At 38.7% G+C, this 16,214-nt stretch overlaps 1 protein-coding gene across 4 annotated transcripts in view; it reads left to right on the top strand.

Annotated features, from left to right (window-relative positions):
• The window catches only part of RTN1 (reticulon 1), a 349,573-nt gene that overhangs the window by 216,020 nt on the left and 117,339 nt on the right, over nt 1-16,214 (top strand). The window lies entirely within an intron of this gene.

The raw sequence follows: 16,214 nt of genomic DNA, 5'->3' as shown, positions 1-16,214 counted from the left end.
ATGTGAGATCAATAATCAAAATATACTGAGTGCCAACAAAGTAATATAAAAAGGACAAATGACTTAATAAAAAATGTACAAGGATATAAAGAGGAAGTGCACAGAGGAAGAAATGACAAGTAGCCAATAAGTATTTGTAAATATTAATACCCTTTCTGAAAACCAGGACAATGCAAATTGAAACCATGAAATACCTTTTTTTTTTTTTTGCTACCAAACTGAAACATTTTAAGATTATAAGATTTTTGTTACCTACTTTTTTCCCCCATTTATTTGTCTATACCACACTGTCTTAATTACTAGAGGTTTATAGTGCATATTGCTAGCTGGTGAGGTAAATAAATGCCCCTTCATTTTCTCTTTCCTTGTGTGTTCCCCAAAGAAAGGGACAGTGTCCTTGATGATGGGCCTCAGTGATACCCCAGTGTTATCAGGTGACACTGGCCCCACTCTGTCCTCACTTTTGCTACAGAGAGAGCAGCAAATTTGGTCTGTGATTTTGAGCCTAGAGACTGTTCCTTCACTGCTCTCAAGAATAAATCCCCTGGGCATGTATCCAGGAGGAACCCTACTTCAAAAAGACACCTGCACCCCAACGTTCATAGCAGCACTATTTACAATAGCCAAAACATAGAAACAGCCTAAATGTCCATCAACAGATGACTGGATAAAGAAGATGTGGTATATTTACACAATGAAATACTATTCAGCCATAAACATGATAACATAATGCCATTTGCAGCAACATGGATGTCCCTGGAGAATGTCATTCTAAGTGAAGTAAGCCAGAAAGAGAAAGAAAAATACCATATGAGATTGCTTATATGTGGAATCTAAAAAAAAAAAAAAAAGAACATAAATACAAAACAGAAACAGACTCATAGACACAGAACACAAACTTGTGGTTGCCAAGGGGGCAGATGGTGGGAAGGCACAGACTGGGAGTTCAAAATTTGTAGATACTGACAGGCATATGCAGAATAGATGAACAAGATTATACTGTATAGCACAGGGAAATATATACAAGATCTTGTGTTAGCTCACAGCAAAAAAAAATGTGACAATCAATATATGTATGTTCATGTATAACTGAAAAACCATGCTCTACACTGGAATTTGACACAACATTGTAAAATGACTATAACTCAATAAAAAAAAATGTTAAAAAAAAAAAGAATAAATCCCAAAATCCAAAGCATTTCTCTGTTTAGTTTCCTTGATGGAGATCAGAAGACTGTGGGGGAGGATGTATATCCCAAATCACCTACTGTTCCTCTCTCCCCAACTCCCACATACCCAGTCATCTCACAATCTACTACTTCCAAAATTCAGGCAGTAGCATTTCACAGTACACACAGCCTCCAAGAGAATGTAATCCAGGCCTTCTCGAACTGCTTCTCCTGTGGGGTGTGGCCCCACAGGGTCACTTTCTTGCCTGATACCGTCTCTACTCCCCACTTCACCCAGAATTTCGGAGAGTGTATTTGTCTCCACTTAGCACACATACAGTGGAAATTTGGAGACGTTTGTGATTGACTGACCAAAAACACACATATAGATAAGCATGTAGGGAAATAACACAGCATAGGCATCAAGAGATTAGGCCTGGATTAGAAATTTAGCCACCATGTGTCCATGAACAACGTTCTTCACTTCTCTGTCTTGCTTTCTTCATCTGTACAATCATATTGACACAGCTTTCCTCATGTGGTTGTTGAGAGGTGTAAATGCAATGATATCTGCAAAGTGTGCCAAGTGCTTAGCACAGCACAGGGGGTGATGGTAATCAGGGCCACTGCAGCCATCACTGCACTGTTACTCAACATAGCCCACAGGGTAGACTTGGAGCTAACCATTTCCACCTCCCCTTTGTGAGTGATGATCAATCATTCTCGGTAAAAAGGGGTAGCTCACGGCTGAGACAGGAAAGAGAAAAATTGCACCGACAAACAACTGTTGTGATTCTACAACATTCCATAGCAGTTACTTGAAAAAGTTGTTGGTGAAGTGCATGCCTCTTCTTGCAGTGAGAGAGCAGCTATAAATCAGAACCTCAACATGAAAAACAAGCCATTATAGCCTCTTAGGAAATCATGATCACATATTATTCTATATTATCCATTTAGTTGCATTTTGTCTCATTACTGGATCTTAATAATTAATTTAGGTAAGAGATTTGGGATAAAAGGCTGACTTAACTTCTTTCCATTTCTACAACTGTGTGCCATGAAGTTGTATTGGTGCTTTAAGATGGTTCTAGCTCTGCTAACCCAGGGGAAAATTGCACTCTCTTAACTGACAGAGTTATTCAATCTTTTCAACTTTAATTATTGCTTCTGGCTACTTTTCATTGTAAAAGAAGAGTCCAAAGCCAGGGATCAAAATGCAAATATACTTTCTCCTTCCCATGCAGAGATTTTGTTGGGTGGAACTGCTGGGTGGCTATCTTCCAAAAACAGTATCTTCATGATCCACTTCTCTGTACTGTGAGTCTTATATACTCTTTTATCATCTCTTTACAAAATGCCTGTCTTTACAGAGATGTTTCAAAAGCTGTTATTTTATTTTTATGTAATTCTTATCTAACCTACTCACTTCAACAATTTTGCAATTTTAATCAAGTCAGGTAGTCAAGGAAATCAATGAAGAAAAGTAAAATTTAAATGAAAGTCACTTTAGAAATTCTTTAAATTAGTAAACACCTAAATGACAATTAATAATGATAGGAATGAGGGGAAAGGGCATATGAAAACTGTCCATGCTTATTTGGAAGGAAACTAAATGGTGGCAAGAATGGAATATTTTATGGCCATTAAAATGACAACTGATGTGAACCATGTCAGAAGATGGGATCAGATTTTGAAATAACATTGAGTAGGAAGAGCAGAGTCTCAAAATTATGTACTGATTACAATTAAGTAAAACATCACCCTATATAGTAGCAACAATTTGATGACTGAAATTCTGAAGATTTTTAATTTCTACCAAGACAATAAAGTCTACAATAGAGTTATTTAGAAAGAAAGAAAATAGTCCAAGAGGTCTGCTCTGATTTTTGCTCTGATCAGCTCTGAACAAGTAGAAAGGAGATGGCTAAGTGATGGAGAGCTTGGACTCTGAAATCAGTGAGACCTGGGTTCAGATCCCAACCCCTGCTCCCCCAACCACTGTCCATATGACCTTGGTCTGAACATTTCCATTTTCTTATCTGCACAGGTGGGATAAGACCCCACTCCACAGGGTTCTTGGGGGACTAAATGAGATGATACAAGTAAAAGGTGTTTTGCATGGCTGCTCATTATTATGATGTATATTATTATGATGTATATTATTATTATTATTATTATTACTATTATTATTACTATTATTATTATATTAATTCTGCCTTCCATGCAGGGGCCATGCCTTGGAGTAACATCCAGTAATAGTGCTATAAGGAAAAGGAGATGTGAAATCAGAATTTGAGAGGCTCCCACTCTACTTTTAAGGGCAAATGCCTCCACTTCTCACATCCTATCTATTGCTGTTACAAGTTGCAAGTAAAGTGAAGAAATATTTGTGGAACTAATGGTTTTGCAGTACTTCCTGCATTTACCTTGCTCTCTATGATGTAATTGGATTCACTGCTACCAAAATGAGCTTATGTTGTAATAAATCAGTTTCCTCAATCCTTCACTTGTTAGAATCAATGAGAAGAAACAAATAGAAATGGAGTTGCCCTAAAAAGTTAAAAGAGAGGGAGAGAAAAGAGAAGCTAGTGGCATGTACAGGATCTGAGATCTGCAGTAGACCTTGGCTCTCTGCTTTCCAAGGCTTCTTCATTCAGTTAAAATGGTTCCAGTCTAAATTTTCTCTCAAGTTTGATAACCACCAGCTTTGATTACCTCCTGGATGGTTGGCACTGTTAGGTAACACTTTTTCTTCCCACGAACTTCCTTTCAGTTTCATGACAGTTGGATATAAATCTGAGATAACATTAAGTTTTGTTAATATTGGCCATAGATTCTCTTTAATTTATTGAATTTCTTCTCTTTAATGGTTATGTTTACATGCTAAGAAAGTTAAGTTTCAGTACAAGCATTGCGTCTCCTCTCCAGACCCAAGGGTAGAATTCGGCGACCCCCTCCACCCTCAATGGCACTTGCAAAGACCTCTTTCATAGCATAAATCACAGTGTCTTCTAACTGTCAACTAGTCCAGCTTCCAGTATCCTAGGAGCTCCTTGAGGAGAAGGATCATGTCTTTTCACCTTTTATCCCTTATCCCTAGTACTTAAGCAGCTCCTAGCGCAAGAGTGGTGAATAAAGGACTAAGGCCAGAATGTGCAAGAAATACCAACTAGTGCAGGGTTATTTACAAATTTTTCTTTCAAGTCCTGGTAGAATTTAAGTGTGGGAAGAGAAACTCAACCATTCTGAGTTTAAATTCCTGCCCTGCTCTTAACTGACGATGTAATCCTTGCTGAATCATTTAACATCTTTGCCTTAATGTTCTCCTCTGAGACTGCAGGGTGGAAGTACAGGGAAGAAGAAAAGCAATGAGGTTGTGAGCAATAATTAAAGAACTTAGCAATACATGGGCAATTTAAATGTGTATGCACAGAGCTGGACGGGGTTTTCCGAAACAGGTTAGGCAAATTCTCTGAATCACTAAGCAGCCTGGTAAGAATGTGCCAGAACACCATGAAAATGCCCCCCAAAGGAACATAATATATCAGGAAGAAAGTATGATTTTCCTTATACAGTAGGAATCTTTTTCCATTCTGCATTGTTTAGAATTAAAATGTTGGGAATCATTGTCTCCTTTGCTGGCTCCTTCTCCTCACCAGAAATGTAGGTCTGGTTCCTTGGGATTCCATCTTCCTCTGCAGCCTTCCCCATGGCTTCATTCACAACCATGGCTCCACTTACCAAGGTTTTCTGCATTCATTTTTCTTGCTCAGTGAGCAGCTATACTCATATGTTTCCCAGGCAGTTTCAACTCAATGGATCCCAAATAGGATTTCTTTCCTGTCTTCCCAAACCTCTTTTTGCTTCATGTGTAGGGAAATTATATTACCATCCACCCAACCAATCACACCCTAAACTGAAGGATCACCCCAGATTCCGTCCTCCCTCTCAGCTTGCTCACCCAGTGGGTATCAGATCCTGGACACTTCTCTTCCTTTAATGTCTTCTGTATCTATTCCCTTCCATTCCCACTGCTGCTGGCCTAGTTCTGGTCTTTATTATCACTGTCCTGGACCAGTGCTTTATACTTTACTCTGATCTTTCAGTTTATAGACTCATCTGCTCATAATCTGTCTACGTATCTCCATTTCTAGAGTGACTTTTCTGAAATCTGGTCAGAACTCTCTCACTTAAGACCTCTCAGTGACTCCCTAGAGCAATAGCATAATAGCCAACATCCTCATGGCATACGAGAACCTCTCTGACCTGGCCCTGCCCACTCAGCCCAGCCTCATAACCTATGTTCCTGCCCCTCCACTCTGTTTGCTCTGTCTCAGGGGGCCTCACTCTCATGGTCTTCCATGCCTGTGCTTCCAGGGCTCCCTCCACCCTAACGCCCTTATTACTGGTCTATTTGGGAAGCACTTGCTTGTATTTCAAGACACTGCTCTTCCTATAGACCTGAGCACCCTTTCCTGTGTATGTCTGCTATATGCTAAATAAACATCCTAACCTGGGTAATATTTTATTTGACTTATTTGTTTACAGACCTCTCTTGCTCAAATAGACTAGCAGCTCCTGAAAGAATTGTGACTTTTTGTTATTTTATTCCACTGTTTGACACAGAACAAAACATATAGTACACTCAGTAAATACTGGATGAATGCATGAATAAGTTTGGTCTCAGGCCCTCCTCATTTACTGTAACTTGGACAAATCATTTAGCACAGCCAACAGTGCATCTTTATTTTTTAAAATATTGAGTTTAAAATATCTATAGCACAGGATTTTCTGAGAATTTTTAAAAAGTCACTCATACATTAATTTAATACATGGCTTAAAATACCATGATAAGCAAAAATATATGTGGCCCCTGTTGTCATGGAGCTTACAATCTAGTAGAGAAAATAAAATACTCACAAAATAAATGTAAAATTACAACTGTAATCATTACTTCAAAACAGAGCCACAGGGGACTGGAGAGTCTGTGATAGAAGGACTGACCTGCTCAGAGAAGTCAGGGAAGCCTTCCTGGAGGAAGCAGTGAGTGATCTGAAGAATGAGGAGGAGCTATTAGGTGAAGGGGGAGGACAATTTTCCAAGCAGAGGACATCAGAACACAGCATGTCCGAGGAACTGAAAGGAAACCAATGTGCCTGGGGTGCAGAGAGCAAGAGATGAATGTGGAGCAGGAGACAGAGGCAAGTGGAGGCTGCATCGTGCAGCCCTGACGTGGCACAGGAAAGACATAAAATAGATGTTGGTTTTTCTGGTCTTGACTTTCTGTCATCTTTGATTTCTGAAGACTTAGGGGAAATAGTAGAGGAAAAAACATCATTCTATTTAACAGAAAATGTAGCATCAATCTTATTAGCCACCCATGCATTTCCTACAAAAGAGAGAACTTTTTTGGTCCTAAAAGTACTTTGGAAAAAGGACAAAAGGTCTGGGATTCAGAGTCCAGAATTAAAACACCCTTCAGCTGAGCAGAAGAAGCCATCTTTGACTTTCATTTTATTCCAGAAAGAGATGGTTTGCAAGAAGTGCCACTGAGTTAATGGCCAAAGGCGAAAAGGAGCCAGTGGTAGGTACCAGTCACAATAGAAGGGCATTTAGATGACAAAGCCTCTTGGTTGTGGGATGTGGTCTCATTCTTGCAGCTTTAGTACGTATAATGTGCTCTATTTTCAACTGATTAGTAACTGTTACTGGAAGAAGAGGAATCATTGAGGGCTAAAAAATCTGTGGCCATGAAGAAAGACAAACAAACAAACAAACTGAAAAAGCAGGCTAACTCCCCAGGATTTTAGGGTATGCCTCTAAACCAAGAGCAGGTAGCTGACCCATCAGGCCCATGACAATGACGTGGAACGTCTGCTCTCCTCTAATAACGTGGACCAGTCAAAGGAGGGTGCAAAGTGAAGAGTCTGCCTGCTCCTCTGCGATGTGGGCAGAATTATGTTGCTGAGGATCCTCAGTTGAGGGATGCCGTTTACTTATGCTGACACCTTCAGTTTTAGGTGAGGTGCATGTTGCCCCACAAACACTCGCGCATCGTCACCTGTCAGCAATGGCACGTGGATTATTTTTAGTTTGGAAACCATAACTCAATAAATGATTTAGGATATCTGCGGGAGTTTCAGAGCATCAATTATTCTCACTCCTTCTCCTGAGTTCTGAACCAATCCAGTCAGATTCGAGCCTACATAGTTGTCTTATTTCTAGAAAACCTGGGTTAGAGGGCACAGCCTGGACCTGTGGTAATAAAATGGGCTTCTTACTCCTCCTCCTGAAATCAATGTTCCATCTGGTCCCCAGCAGAGCCTCCTATTGGGTGAAGGAGAGAAGTCTCGTGCAGCTCCAGAGCGGGTGAGAGGCAGGCCTTGGGTGAGCTCCAGATTGAAGAGCCTTAGCTCCCGGCACGAGAAGGCTTAGCCTCTTCTCTTGGGCAGGGCAAATAAGGAGGAGAGAAGAGCTTAAGGGGTTGTGTCTCCCTCTCCCAAACCCCACACTTCCAAGATGAAGGAAGTTCCTGTGTTATGGACATGTTCAGAAAAGAGGCGGGAGGACAAGGCCTTAGCAATGTTCTTCTCACAAGTGCCAGTGTGAAGTATTTATTCTCCAAGGTGCAACAGGCTTTCGACTGCAGAATAAACAGGAAAGTGACAGGAATGAGCTAAGCTCGATTATAATATGGCATCCTATTGAAATAAACTTTATTTAGTTATTTTTTTCTTGTTGGATATTATTTATATTGATTGATCTCTGCAGCCCCCCACTTTAAAACTTCTTGTCCCTGGTTGTGAGAGGAACAGTTCAGGATTCAAATGACTTCTCTTCTTTACTTCAGTTATTAAAGACAAGTTGCTGTTTCACAGAAGTATGGTCTTTGTAATAAACCAGGCTACCAGTCCAGCATTTTTATTCATTCATTACAAGATATTGAATATAGTTCTCTGTGCTATGCAGTAGGACTTTGTTGTTGTTTGTCTGTTTTATATATAGTAGTGTGCATTTGTTAATCCCAAGCTCCTAATTTATCCTTCTACCCATCCCCCTTGGTAACCATAAGTTTGTTTTCTATGTCTATGCATCTGTTTCTGTTTTGTAATAAGTTAATTTGCATCATTTTTTTCAACTGCACATATAGTGATGTCATATAATATCAGTCTTCCTCTGTTTGACTTACTTCATTTAGTATGATAATCTCCTGGTACATCCATGTTGCTGAAAATGGCATTATTTCATTCTTATGACTAATATTCCTCTGTGTATATATATACCACATCTTCTTTATCCATTTATCTGTAGATGGACACTTAGGTTGCTTCCATGTCTGTTGCTGTGTTGTTCTTAATCTCACTGTACCTCAATTTTCTCATCTGTGAAATAGAAATAATAAATAATAGCTACCTCATGGAGCTATTATAAGGATTGAGTGAGTTGATACCTACAGAGGATTTAGAACAGTGTGTGACACATAGTAAGCAGTTCATAAGTGTTAGCTATCATCTTTTAGTGAAAAAACCTCCTAGAGAGATGTATCATGTTTGAAATGTTGTGATAGGATTTTTCTAATTTAGAGTAGGGGTAGCTGCTATATATATATAGCAGCTATATATATATATATCAAAGCCAAAAATGTACAATTGGTTAAACATAATAGAGGTTTATTTCTCACTCACATGAAGTCTAAAAACGTATGTTCCTAATTAACATGCAGGTGACTCTCAAACCGTGATTCAAGGACCCAGGTTCGTTTCATATTTTGGTTCTATCATCTTTAATATAAGGTCTTCATGGTGATGTGGGGACAGAGACATTCAGCCAATAGAAGAGAGGTGGCTGAGATGGTTAAGAAGGGCAGCCTAGAGGTGACACATACCACTTCTGCTCACATCCTATTAGCAAGAACTAGTCATATGGTCCCACACAGGAAGGGAGCCGGGAAATGTAGTCCCTGGCTGGGCAATTACATCCCAGCAACAATGCGGGAAAGTAGCATGAATAGGTGGACAGGCAGCCATTGTTGCCATGGCTTTGAAGGAGGTTTCTGTTTATTATTGCAACATTTCTGCCTGAAATGTTCATTCAGTAAAGTAACCTACAAGTGGTTATGTGGCCATCTTTGCCTCTTCAAGTAATGAGAAAAAGATGGTACTTTGTAATTACTGGGAAGATTTTTTGGAGGAGTGACTTCCAGTCATTCAGTTTCCCTGTGGGGATATTTGAGAATGTTTTGTGAGCTGACTGTTGGCTGACTACCATATCACTCCTCAGACTCAACCATGGTGGTGGTGAAGTATTGTGACCAGATTTATACACACTGATTGCAGTTTATTCAGAAGGGAACACTAAGAATACATATATAAATATTAGATTCCAAATGAAAATTACTTGAATTTCATTGACTTCATATGTTTTTATTTGAGGCCTTTGGGGAAAAAAACAAAATCAAGAATTGGATTACTATGAACTGATTTTGATCAGTGTAGAGAGAGACTGCCAAATAACTTTTTTCTCAGTCATATTTTTGGCCCGAATTATTTGCCTAATTACTTTAGCTCTCAATTTTTCCCATGTTGACACAGCTAAAACAGTAGGTAACACAACAAAAACTACAGAGGTTAAAAGAAACCAACCCTACAGAGCCAAATTATAATAATCTGTGCAGTGTTTTGTAGGTTATAAATCACTTTCATACACTTTTTATTTGGATTGATTCCACATATTACCAAGTGGGATGCAGAATGCTTTGGGGGGAAATTCAGCAATTTCTAAAGTCAGTTTAGTAAGACATTCACATTGTTTGCCATAGAACAATAAAGAACTCAGCTATCATTAACTCAGCAGTTGCATTATGCTTAAATTTTGCATTAAGGCATTTAAAGCTTCCCTTTCATCTAAGTTTAGCTGGCAGTTCACTACAGATACTCTTTTACCCATAGTGTGGATACTAGCCCAAGATCTATAAATTTGACATTCTATTTAGCAAACATGTATGTAGGTTTATCCCAGTCTTTTAATAATAGAGAAATAACAGTAACTCTCCTTTTTTAACGCAAAAGGAAGAAAGGCATAGTTGGGTAAAACCTTCACATAATCTAAAATCCTTATTTCAGTCACCATATTCCATCATCTTTTTATGTTTGTTTGTTTGTTTGTTTTTTTGAAAGTATCAAAAAAGAAGTACCAAAGAATGGGCTGAATATTTTTTTCTTGTCCCATCTCTTGTTCTTTTCTTTTGTCTTCTCTTAGGTAAGATAATGAGACGATCATAAACAGGATAGAAGAAGAAAGACATTTAATGAAAAACCATGATAAATCAGCCCCTGAATACCTAAGAAATGACAGTGTTCCCACCTGCTGGTCCTGTTAAATCTGAGACATAGAGGTATAAGGTGGCAACTCAGGTGGGGACACTGCAGAGAGTTCAGGAGATTCTTCACCTGATGGAAAAACTACTTCTGACACTCAACTATAGAAAAAATATCTTTCATGAGATATTTAAAGACAATGCAAAATGAGAATATTTATTATCTGTAAATGAATATTATTATTGGTTTAAAGTGAGTTCTCTTTCTTCTGGTTTATTTGTCATAAATTAGCTTTTAGCATCAAAAGATACATAATAAGTATGTAATAATTCTTCATTTATTGGAACAAAATCACATTATATATTACTGTATTTAGTTTTTTCTTAATTAGGTTTAATGAGATTGTTTATACTATAACAAGAAATCAATGATGAGAATTTTGTTTTCTGGTATAACTAACTAGGTGTGATAACAACTTATAGCTAATGAGATAGAATACCCATATGTCTCATAGATTTACACTTCACTGTCTTTAGGGCTCTTACCTAGGAAGCCACTTAAAATAAAATACTTATGGAAAGGATGATACAATTAAAGCCTAATTTATGAACTACTTTAAGGTAAGGAATTATATCCTTAATTAACAAGTGTAATATTATATTAATTTATAGCACGCCATCTGAAATACATTGCTTTGCAATTTTACTGTAACATTATTCATTAGAGACAGAATGCAATATAAGTCAGGCATAACTTGAGCTGCATCCAAGGGAGTACAATGACTGATTCACCAAAGAGCTCCATTATCAGGCTGGCCCATTACCTGTGGTTCATTCATAGGGATCCCAGAGACAGCCACAGCGTTTCATAAGTAATATATCTTTTCATTTTTTTCCCTAAGCTCTCAATTTTCCATCTCTAAAATGGCAAAAAAAAAAAAAAACACTCCCTGTACCTAAAAAGGATATTATTAGTAGGTTTTCCACATTCTTTGAAAACCTGAGACATTAAATAATGAATGACAAGGGCTGTGTATTTGTCTTGTTCATCTTGAAGGATGAGTGTTTTTCAGTCTAGGAGCTCCCTAGAGAAGAAAAGCAGTCACCTAAAAGATGCACTGTCACTGTTGCATGATTTAGCATCGTGTTCACTAAGAAATCAGCCAGTAGTAAAGATTTTCTCTTGGTATATTTTTTCCCCTTAATCTTGGACAAGGAGAGAAAGAAATTAGACTAGTGTCACGGAACTTAATTTGGAAAGGTGTAAATTGTTATTTTGACCTTCTTTGGCTTCTTTGGTAGCACTCAGATTACCTAATATAGTGCTGAGCACACTGAAGGCAGTTGAATGTACTTATTGGTAAGCTGAACAATGAAATTGGAATTTAATGAGCACATTTATAAATGAAAGTGACTAAGGAGTCAAAAAAAAATCTATGAGGATAACAACTCACTCAGATTTAAAATCATCTCGGAACCATTCCAAAAGATGTGGGAATAGCAGGTTGATTCACATGGTTTGTTTTTTTTAAAGTCAGTTACATGATATAAAAACCAACAGATTTTTTTAAATGTTCTGTAGACAAAGCATTAGTTGATTGACTAAAAATTTTATTTTTCCAGTATTTGGGTGTGTCCTCAGCCTCCAGATATAAATAGCAATTTCGTTGCTGTTGTCTTCAAATGTTCTGTGTTCAGACTTTACAAAAATTTTTAGACTATGTATTCTGAGAAGTAATTACAAAAGGCAATAGCAATAAATAATGAATAGCGTACCCAAGTCTAAGAGAAAATGGTTCTTCGACCATTTAAATGTAGATACTCCTCACTGCGTTTCTTATTGTCCTATAATTTTAAAAAGCACATTGCAAAGTGGCGTGAATCCATACATGACTAATTCTGAGAATGCCTTATTCTCACAAGAAGCATAATTGGAGTTGCATATAAGCCTTTTATTTACTGATAAGGATATTGAGCAAGCACTTCAGTGAAGATTTCACCAAATGGGAGCAGTTACCCCATTCCACTCTTTATTTGAAATTTATGATGAGAATATTCACAGTAAAAGAATAATCTTTATGACCTCCAGCAACTGTTTGGCATTTTTAATGAAGTATTTTTATGGCTGAAGATACAGCATTCTGTTGCTAATCTGCCTTGCATACTGCCGTGTGTATGCAGTATGTAGGCGTTTAATAAATACTATTTGATAAGACCTAATTTAGGCGTGACATTTTATGAATGCTTATGATTCATCTACCTCCACGGTGCTCACAGATGCACTTGGGTTTTAATTTTATGAAAGTTAAGGAGCCACTTGACACCTTAAAAAGAAATGCCTGAACTTCTTGCACAATTCAGACTGATGGATTTACCAGCAGCTCTTGCTTGTTACTAGTCCACCTGATTGGTAAGAAGCCTGCTGCAGACCCCTGTACAGACGTGTGGTTTTTTTTGAATTCCATGACTTCAGGTGGTTCCCTGCATCTACCCAACCATTTTGCAAATAATGGACCAAAATACCAGTTTGAGAATGAGAATGAGTCATCACAAGTACATCAGGCTATTAGAGAAACAACTCAAAATAGAGGTCCTGTTAATGATGGGTGACTTCGATAGAGGAAGGAGCTCACATCACTACACAATTCTTAAAGTATTCAAGGCTGCAAGCCTTTGGGGAAATAAACCAGGTTTGAAAATTTAAGTGTTTATTTTTATTTCTGAATACCTGTGATTGAGATAATCACTATTAATTTCCATTAATTCTAGCTTATGAAAATAAGGATATGTATACACATACACACCTACATAAAGCTTGACCATAACATTGAGGCTTTAGATGATAAATTCTGGGAAAGAACCATAGAAATAAATAGAGTTCTGAGACTATTGAACTGGCCTTAATACAAACTTGATACATTTCCAGATCCCAAGCACCTAAATAAAAGGAAATAATGCATTAGTCATTGAAATTCCAAGTTCTATGTTTTTGGCTTTTGGTTTATTTATTTGTTCTATTGTGTTCCCCATATGTGGCATCCACTACACCAGACAGTCTTTCTCTTAAGACTCAGACTTTCCCATGGCTTTGCTTTTTTTGTGCTCTCTGTCTGGGGAGGGTAAGACTTCCATCTCCTCCTGTTGCCGTCCTATCCATCCACCCAAACACCAACTCCTCTGGGACATGCCTCCACGTCCCACAAATCAGAAAGGACCACTTTGTCCTCTGCCTTTCCGCAGCATGTTGTCCTTCCTGTACCTTCTGTTCTTTACCTTCCATCACAGCTGTAGCCAGTGTACTGTAGCTCCTGGAGGAGAGCAGACTGTGTCTCCTCTTGATATCTTGAGACTTGCTTATGGATGCAGTGTTCTTTGCAGATGGGATCCCAGTGACCACATGATGAATCAAAGTGGATTTTTTACCCCAAACCAGCTAAGAGGTGCTTAGGCCTTTGATGTTGTCAGGGATTATGTAGACTGTTGTGAGATAAAAGCAAAGAGAAACAATCCTTTTTATTTTAATTCTATTTACGTTTAATCTTAATGCAGAGCAAAACCTTCACGGCTGATCTTATAAGACTGCGTTTCAGCGTTCTGCGTTCCCAGCTTCTTGCACGGTAGGACGGGTTCTGCAAGGAGCAGGGCTTGCCCCCTCAGAGTTCCCAGCACAGTTCTCCTCAATTATTCTGAAATTCTGGAGTCAAACAATCATTGCTGGGGAGTGTCCATGAAAAATTATTTCATTTATAGTGAGGTTAGTGGTGCACCTTTTCACATTCCTGTTCATATTGTAGAGCCTCAGAAACGCTTACTGTGTATTGATACTGACTTTCTTCAGGTGCCAAATCAAAAAGCGTCTTTCTTGAAGTACATATGTTAATAGCGTTTTGAAAAACACCCTAATGGAGATTGGAGTGCAGAACGACATGACTTCATGCAAAAGACTTTCCGGCTATTACTGTTTCCACTTAACATTGTTAAATACCCCAGAGAGAACTTCCATTCTTTCTAGTAATTGTTTTCATCAACTTGGGCTGCTATAACAAAATACCACAAAATGGGAGGCTTATAAACAACGGAAATTTATTTCTCCCAGTCTGGAGCCTGGAAGTCTAAGGCCAGGATGACAGTTCTGGAGAAGACCCTCTTCCGGATTGGAGACTTCTCGCTGCATCCTCTCATGGTGGAGAGCAGAGAGCTGCAGGCTCTCTTGTGACTCCTATAAGGGCACTAATCCCATCCATGAGGGCTCTACTCTCATGACTTCATATAATCCTAATTGTTTCCGCAAAGCTCCACCCCTTGATGCTATCACATTGAGGGGTAGAATGTGGATTTGGGGGAGACACAAACAGTCTATAACAGTAATGACTACTTGAACAAATAATCAGGTAGGATAACATCATGATTAAGAATAACTGCTTTAGAGTCCAACTACCTACGTTCAAATTCTTCAGCTATTTATAGGGTGACCAACTTGTCTTCGTTTGTCCAAGACACTCTCAATTTTTAGCACTGACAGTCCTATATCTTGGAAATCCCCTTAATCCTGGGCAAAGATGATTATGACCCTAGAAATGTGATGCCTTGTTCAAGCCATGTACTGTCTCTAATTCTCAGTTTTCCTATCTATAAAATGGGGATAATAGTAGTACCTGTCTCACAGAATTATTAAAGAGCTTAGATAAGTTAATGTATGTAGCACAGTGTTTAGCACAGAGGAAAGTTAAATAAATCCTTACTTATTGTCATCCTTACTATTATCTAGTATAATTTTTTTAACAGTGAGACACATGGAATTAAGTAAAAGGAGAGGAACATATTAACATGTTAGTGATGAAGCTCAAGACCCCGATACAGTCATTTAATGGATGAAGCTCCCCTGCCTCATCCCTGAGCCATTAATAGAGTAGAAGCTGGAGTCGGGGGTGAGCAGATGAGCAGACGTGTGGCTGTCTAAACACAGTGCAGGCTCTGTGGCCTATGGACAAATAGACAGAAGCAGACGAGATCAAGAGCCGTGATGCATCTACCATTCTGAGGTAGAGCCACACCTCCGTTACCTCTAGTGATCCAGCCTGTGCAGGGGTAGGGAAGATGATCTAAATCCTGATTTTAGTCAATGGACCATGACCACAGTTTTGGAAAAGCTGTCTTAAAAGAAATAGTTGCTATGAGGTCCCATCTTTGTGCTGCCAAGAAAAGGGGAGTTTTCAAAGATTTGGTGAGTCCTTTGTAAACTTAGTCGTTTAGTAAGAGCCACTGAACTCTTATTATGTGCCAAGTGCTGTGCTAGGGATACAGAGACTGGACCCAAGGACCTGTGTTGCCTTCAAGTACCTCCCAGTTAGTGTGACTGTAGTTAAGGCGGACAGCCATTCAGTAAGGTTTGTCGCTGGCTGATTCACTGATTCATGTGGCTTTTCACATAAAAATGACAACCGTGGCACATTCTCTCAATGTATTCTCTTCGAATCTCGGCAGTTCTCTGGTTATCTCGGATCAGGTACTCCAGTAATGGGCCTATCCTAGGGCTTTTATCCAAGTATATGTTACTTGTACCCTGGCTCTTGGGCAGGGTGAGAATAAAGCAGTCTAGAATGAGGAGGAAAAACTGAAGGATTCTATTATGTTTCACCAAAGGAAAACAAAAAAAAGTTGCATATTGCCTCTTCTCATCCTTTAGGTCTCAGCTTAAATGTCACCTCCTTAGAGTGTCCTGAGCATCT

This window comes from Camelus dromedarius, chromosome 5 (genome assembly GCF_036321535.1).
Source record: "Camelus dromedarius isolate mCamDro1 chromosome 5, mCamDro1.pat, whole genome shotgun sequence".
Lineage (NCBI taxonomy): Eukaryota > Metazoa > Chordata > Mammalia > Artiodactyla > Camelidae > Camelus > Camelus dromedarius.
This window is presented reverse-complemented; position numbering and strand designations above follow the sequence as displayed.